This window comes from Echinops telfairi, unplaced genomic scaffold (genome assembly GCF_000313985.2).
Source record: "Echinops telfairi isolate 266 unplaced genomic scaffold, ASM31398v2 ScPeMD7_70;HRSCAF=299, whole genome shotgun sequence".
Classification (NCBI taxonomy): Eukaryota; Metazoa; Chordata; class Mammalia; order Afrosoricida; family Tenrecidae; genus Echinops; species Echinops telfairi.
This window is the reverse complement of record NW_022103968.1, coordinates 55,041,314-55,049,222: the sequence shown is the minus strand read 5'-3', so window position 1 is coordinate 55,049,222 and position 7,909 is coordinate 55,041,314.

Here is a 7,909-nt window from a genome sequence, read left to right as displayed (position 1 = left end):
AGTATGTAGGTGGTGGAGTGAGCCTTCGAAAGAGTCATTGCTATCCATAGGGTGCCTTTGTCCAAATTAGAAAAAGACTCTTCTGCCTCTGAGTGGCTGCAGCACACCCCACACACAGTGTGGTGAACAGAGAACAGGCTAGACGTCAGTTCCCATGGCCCTCAACAAGGCCCCTTAGGTAGCGAACAACATGTGCCATATGTAGCAGGCCTGGTCTTGGAGGGAAGGCCAGATGGGGCCCTAGAGCACATCAGAGCAGAGACACTAGAGCCACTCCTTGCTTTTGAATCCTGGCTTACTAGCTGCGTGGCCAAGAATAAATCACGTTATTTCACTGTGGCTTGATTTTTCCATCTCTAAAATGAGAAAAATAATAGTCCATTTATCAAAAGATTGTTATAAGAACCGAGTTAATATTGGTTCTGTAGCAATCACCATTTATAAGTATGTTCATTAAATGAAATAAATAATCATTTAGTTAGTGGAGATGTTTCCACTAGATGAGACCAAGTCATTTCTGAGAGGCAACCAAATTTTCTAAATGAATTGCTACAGAAAAGATTAGATTAGAGGGCTATTTTAGAAAGAACAATGCCCTTGAGGACAAAACCTGGTGCCAAAGTTGAGTTCAGTAGGCAGCCAAAATCTAGAGTAACATCACTCTTCCCTCTCCCCCAATGTTACCTAAATTCCTGCTGAATAATTCTGGCCTCTCCAGATGGCAAACAGACTCAAGTGCCTTTCAAAAATGCTCATCTCACTCAAATACGTTTCTCAGCCGGAAGATTCTACCTGCTGCTTGAGTGCTCCAGGACTAAGGAAGATTGTATGCATGTGTTAATGGCTACATTTATTCAACGGTTATGCGAGAAATGAGTATTTCAACACAAAACAACACTTCCAGCTTCCCATTACCAATTCAATGATTCCCACACCAAAGTGCACTCCCCACTAGGAAAAATTACTGCCTTACCTTCTGATCTCTGTTAATCTTTAGGAAGACCAAGACAATAGGTAAATGTACATGCAGGGGGTTTCAAAAAGTGTATGGCAAAGTTCCTTATCTCTCGATTCCAATTTTCCACAAACTTTTTGAAGTTCCCTCAAACTTATTAGTCATCATGAGGTCAATTCTTATGCATGATGACCCGAGGTGCTTCACAGTAAAATTGTGCTTCACCACGTTTTCAGTGGCTGATAATCAGGCCTTTCTTCCAAAGCACCTATGGGTAAACTCAAACTGCCAGCCTTTCAGTTCATGGGCCACTATTTAAGCTACCCCCATCCACTTACCAGAAAGCCTTATCTCTAGTACCAAGATAGCTTTTTAATAGAATAAGGGGGGAGGAGAGGGAGTGGTGGAGGTGGGGTAAAGTGGGAGACAATATCAAGGAGTCCATAGAGAAAAAAGAATGGAAACTGATTGTAGTAGCAATTGTACATTCTACTTGATGTGATTGAAATTTGGAGTGATATTATATACGTATTAAATCCCAACTAATAATACAAAGAGCCCTAGGTGCCAGTATAATCTGCAGTGAACTGAAACCTCAACAAGACATTGGTGACGTCCATATCAGGGAACACGGCCTACTAAGTCCTAATAATGAATCCAAACAGCAAAACCCGACTAAGGCCTTCAATCTGACAAAATCCCTTTTTTTTCTATCTCATTTTTCCCATCAAATTTAGGAATCAAATTCTAGGATTAGACTGACTTCTAAGGTAAGTACCATATAAGCATGTATTAGTCAAAGTCAACACAGAAAGTAGAAACCACTGTAGGTATTTTGAGCAGGAAGAGAGTTCAGATTTTGCAAAATTGATGCAAGGGTTAAAGGAATAACTTCTAAGTTGGGATTCAATGGATGACTCCCAGGACGATGTAACATTGGCATATCTCTGAGGCTGACATTGAAAATGTAAATATAAAAACAAATCCCTATAGGAGAAGCCCAAAGAAACAGGATCAAGAAGTCGTTACTTAGAGAATGGTGAGACCTTCTCCCAAGACTCGGGCCTGGGACTAAACTCCCCTCCGTGTTAGAATAATCACCTGTTTAAGATCAAAAGGACAGCATTTACCTGGGGGCCATCTTCAGAGGATTAGGAGAGATGGAGGAATGAAAACAGGAAACTGTGGGAGGAAAGAAGAGGAAGTGATGGTAAATTGAGAGGACTGAAATGACTTGTTGGATCAGAATGTGCATGATTAGTGTGGAATGTAAAGCTAAAACTATGATCTGCTCTGTAAATCTTTATGTAACTCAAAATAAAAAGTAATAGGAAAAAAAAGAAGCCATTGCTGCTGTAACTGACTCTTGATCCTTAGGAACTTGAAGATTAAACACTGACATACTGATGTAAATGTCATGTATCTTTCTTCAACTTCACTAGCCAGGAGAAGCAGACAAAGGAGAGCAAGCGGCTTCCTCTTCCACTCCACCTTCCATGTCCTGGCACAAGTACATCTAATTGTAAGAATCTATTTCACATCCAGAAACCTTGTTACAAAAGAGTATTTGAAATGTAATTTTTCACCTTTTAACATCTTCATAAAGAAGGGTGAAGTAGAGGTTGCATAAAGCAATCAGTAGAATCCACCATAGCACTTCTAGAAAGTTCCCAAAATATACTCACTATTCTAGGGATAAAATGCATGAAAATATACTATTAGAGAGGATTCCTTCAGATTAAGTCTTCAGCTTTCATGAGCCACAGGAGCAACTCGTGGTACAAGTAAAACTTTAAGCTTTTATCATTTTAATGTGAATTAGTATATTTAATCCACTTACTAGAGTCCAGAAGGTTCCAAGTTTTTGCACAGGGGGAATAAGAAAGATGAGGAAGAAGACGTGTGGGTGTGGGGAGGAGGAAGGGATTTGTACTAATGATTAATATGAGGGGCTGCTAACCAAAGGATGGCAGGTTTGAATCCACCCAGAAGTGCATCAGAAGAAAGATCTGGCAATATACAGCTTTAAATCATCAACGATTGAATACCCTGTGAAGTACAGGTCTGCTCTGATACATAGGAAGTTGCCATAAATGATAATGTACACTACAGCAACCGGCTTGGTATAGTGTAGGTAAGACATGACCTTTATGTTTTTAACACCACTTCTCTCTATTCTTTTTACCTGGCAGCTTTCCACATTAACATTACTATATTCATTCCCTATAGATGACATATAATAAATCACTAAACACACAGTTTAAAGCATGGAAAGAAACAAGATTACAAAGGGCTAGAAGTCCAAAATCAAGTTGCCAGTAGGGTTGAGGGTTTTCTTTTTGAAGGCTCAGAGGAAGAAAACACCCCAGGACTTTCTCCTACCTGGCAAACAATCCTGATCATCCTTAAGGTACGTATACAACCTTCTCTTTTTCCATCTTCACATGGTCTTCTCCTGTGTGTGTCCCTTTCTGCCTCCTATTAGGAAAATCTCTTTGGATTTAGGGCCCACCCTAATCTAGTTTAATACCATTTTGATTCCCACCTTCATCACATCAGCAAAGACCCTATTTGCAAACAAGTTCACATTCTAAGATTGCATGGAGACCTGAATCTTTGAGAGACACAATGCAACACATCAGAGTTCCTGGAGGTGCAAGTGATTCACATACTTGAAAGCCGGCCAAAGGTTTGAGTCTACTGAAATGTGCTTTGTAAGAAAGACCTGGTGGTCTTCTATTGGAAAATGAGCCATTGAAAACAGATCTACTCTGACACATGTAAGGTTGCCATGAACCAGAGTCAGCGCAAGGGCCACTGGTTTTATTCAACCCTCAGTTACTTTCCTGGCCATCCCTGGCTTGCTTGTTTTCCCTTCTCTTTCTCCTTAGGGGTTAACGGAAGAGCCTGGAGTTAATGAAGATAAAGTCATCCAGCCACACTTACCAGTGGGTAAGTGTGGCATTATAAATGGCAGGCAGAGCCTAAAATGAAAAAACCAAAAGTTTTGAGTCTGAACAGGAAGTTCCATTGGGACTGTCAACCACAAGTTTACTCTTGGTGATTGTAGACCAGAGGGGCTGGAGAACTGGCTGCAGCATTTTGGCTGATAGATACAGAAACCAGGTTGAGTCTTTAAGATCTGGGAGAGAATTTTCCACACATCAGAAAAGGAGCTCTCAGAGGTCCTGACCATTGCCAAGTAAAATGACTGCTTTTTCTCTCACTTCAAACTCACTTTGGCAACTGCCCAGGAGCTTGGGAATTTGTACTGCCTGATGGGTAGATGAGGTCCACGGTGTTCACCTAAGTGCCTCATATTAAGTTGTCTGTGAGGCTGGGGCAAGCCCCCAAGGCAAGCCATGGTAATTATCCAAACTGGCTGATCGCTGCCTGGGCTCCTCATAGAGGCTCACCCTGGTCCCAGGGAACTATAAACCAGTTAACAACTCAACTCTAATTAATAAACTCCTTAATGAAGATATAAATGCCCACATTTTCATCCTGTACAGTGTAATGTGGGCTCTTTTCCTTTAAACAGCTTAAATAATGTCTCTACTTCCTCTGTTTTTCAGTTCCCACTTCCATGTTTGTTTCTAGACTCTAAATAACAGCCACTGGCTGCCTTGGCTTTTTCAGTCCATCTCATTCAATGGCCCGTGCTATCTGCTCCTTATCTTTCACGGTGAGCCTGCAGGGAACAGGCAAACCTGCTGAGCTTTTCAAGCAAAAAGGGCAGGGGCTGTGTGACCATCTACATATATGGAAACCAGGAAAAAATGCCACAGTTTTAGAAAAGGATAATAAGGTCGCTGCCTTTCAGAGAAATAACAGGTGGTTGACAAGCACTGTTGCACCCCACTGTGCAATATGCTGCACTCTACCGATTCGATTCATGGCATGGGATGGCAGAAAGGTCAAACATGAATATCTGGAATTCTCTCTTTGTCAAACATTAAAAGTTTGTTTTAACTTAAAATTATATATATATATATAAAATGGGGCTCAAACAATTTGCACTTAACTGCTAACTAAAAGGCTGACAATTTGAAACCACTCAAAGTAATGCAAAATAAAAGGCCTGAAAAGCTGCTCTTAGTAAAAGTACAGCCAAGAAAACCCTGTGGAGCAGTTCTACATGGACTCACTTGGGGTCACCACGAGGTAGCGGTGGCTCAACGACAACTAATAACCAAATTTTCCAACATACACAGAAGTAAAGAGAACAATATTCTGACCACCGCGTCGCTATCGTCTAGCTTCGTGATAGTGCCATGGGTTAAGTACTGGGTTGCAAGACCAGTGGTTCAAACGCACCAGCCTCTCATAGGGAAAAGATGAGCTATCCACTCTAATAAAGATTCTAATCTAGGAAATCCCATGAAGCACCTCTGCTGTCCTGTCAGGTTGTTGTGTGTCAGTATCAATGCAGTGGCAGTGAGGTTCCGTGGCCACGTGGCTAATCTGATGCTAAAATTAACTCCACCTCTTTTATCCATCACCCAGGAATAATTTGAAACAAATCTCAGACATTTTACCATTTCGTGATTTTTTCAATAAGAATTCTTATAAAATCTTCAGACCTTGTAGCGACCTTTTTCAGGCCTCAACCTAAATGTGTAGCTCTGGATACAATTAGATACAATTGGCTTCGTCTATCGGTTGTACCATTTAGTAGCTGTGTGACGTTAGAATGTCTGTTAAGGTCTCTAAGTCTCAGTTCTTCAACTACAAAGCATGGGTGATAATGCCTACCTCTTTGGGTTATTGTGAAAATTAAACAAGATAATGCAAGAACTGATAGGTCCAGAGTAAACAATAAATACTCGGTTCCATAGTTAATTACTATTACTTGGGAACTTGAAGGAAAAGACTACAGTTGTCCTGTGGTAACCTCGAGGACTGATTCCAGGATCCACTCATCCTACCACACCTGCCACCCCTCTGCTCTACTGCCCACGCCGTCCTCTCCCTAAATACTAAAAATCGATGAATGCTCAAGTCCCCGATATAAAATGATGTGGTATTTGAATATAATATATGCACATCCTCCTATATATTTTAAATCATCTCTAGGTTACTTATAAGACCCAAAACAATGGAAATGCTGTGTAAACAGCACTTTACATTTCCTCTTAGCTTTTGAGGGATTATTTTGACCACTTAATTGCTTTTTTTACCCCCTTAAATAGTCTTCATCTGCTTTTGGTTGAATCTGCCAAGGCAGAACCTATACAGATGTAGCTCTACTTCAGCTTCTAAGAATGTCCCAGGTTTCATGAGATGACCCTTTGAACCCGGTCTTTTATCATCTTGTTCTTTCATGTGCCAACATCAGCAGGACAAAAGAGAACTTCCCCCTTCTCTACGACGTTTCAGATGACTGATGTCTAGGGACTTTCTTCTTGGCTTCTGGGCACAGCTAAAAGTCCCTTGACAGCTCCTCATTGCATGAAATATGAACCAGAAGAAGAAACTGAGTTTGACTGAGACCTACATTTTTTCATAGTGGGTTTCCTCCACCAAGAAAGGAAAGTAATTATAGTCTCCTGCCTTGTCTATTTCCTGTGTGCAATGGGTTAAGCATTGGACTGTTAACTGCAAGCTTGACAGTTCAAACTGAGCAGCCACCCTGAGGGAGAAAGATGAGGCTGTCTATTCCCATAAAGATTTACAATCTCTGCAACCCTAAAGAGCAGTTCTGTCCTATAGGGTCACTATGAGTCAAAATCAACTCAATGGTAGTGGGTAATGTGCCTTGGCCTTTTACTGACTAGTGTTATGTGGTTGGTTTGGATCTGTGTCTTGTTTCGGTTTTTCCCTAGCTTTTCATGAACAGACTACAAACTCTGATAGAAATAGTCTAGCTGCTAACCAAGCCAGGTTCCCCTTTCTGGATACACTGGTGGAAGAACGGTATTTCTTATCCTCCCCTGCATATATGTGGAACCATGTGACAAAGTCTCATCAATGGTAGGTTTAAGGAAAATTGGCTTTGTGAAGCAGATAGAGCACTACGATGTTATAAGTCTGCTGAAATATGTGATTTGTAACCAACTTCTATCCTCAGATCTTCTGAGATTGTTGTGGGTTATATCCCTAATGTACACCTAGATTTTGAAAATGAGCATCTACCAATATTAGCAGATTGTAATTTTCTGGGGAGGCAACAGTGAAGTCCAGGAAGTTCAATGAGCTTAAAGTAGAAGAGGACCAGTGCGGTGACATGATATTGAAAGTCGAGTATTGCTCACAACAAAATGCTTAGAGTATGATGTCCTGAGTCTCCACTCATAAGTAATGGCATGATATCTCTATGTCTGCAGAAAGCTGGATGCTATCGGCTTGGGATCAGAAGATACTTGTAGTAATGGTGCAGCCTCCACCTAAGAGCCCTCCTAGGTTTGGGTGCTGAAGTAACACTTCCACTCTCCAAAAGCGGTTTTTGGAATAAAGAAAGCCCAGGGCCTAGACTGTAGTCAGCTCACGAAAGCTTATAAAAGGATGTAAGAGAAAACAATTCCCTCACTGTTCCACAGCAAGAGAAAACGAATACAATCCTAAAGCCTTCTTGAATTCTCTGTGAGCAGAAATAGGAGTTAATTCTTGATCCTGCGAGGGAGAAGAACCAGGGAAAGCAAAAGAAAACTATGAGCTCAAGGAGAGAGACCGGTAATTATGAACTTCTTCATATAAAGTCACTTTCTATGGTAAATCTTGAGTTTCTTTTTAAATCCCCAAACTTACTTAAATTGAGTAAATTCAGACTCATAACAACCCTTTAGACTGAAGTAGAAAGTCTCAACTTTCTCCTGTGAAGCAGCTGGTAGTTTCAAACTGCCAACTTACTCCTCTGTGCCACCAGGGCTCTGAAACCTTGGACAAGGTCTGGGAATGTGTCCAATGATCCAATCCATCAATTTTTTTCTTTAGCCATTATTATGTTAAATCTGA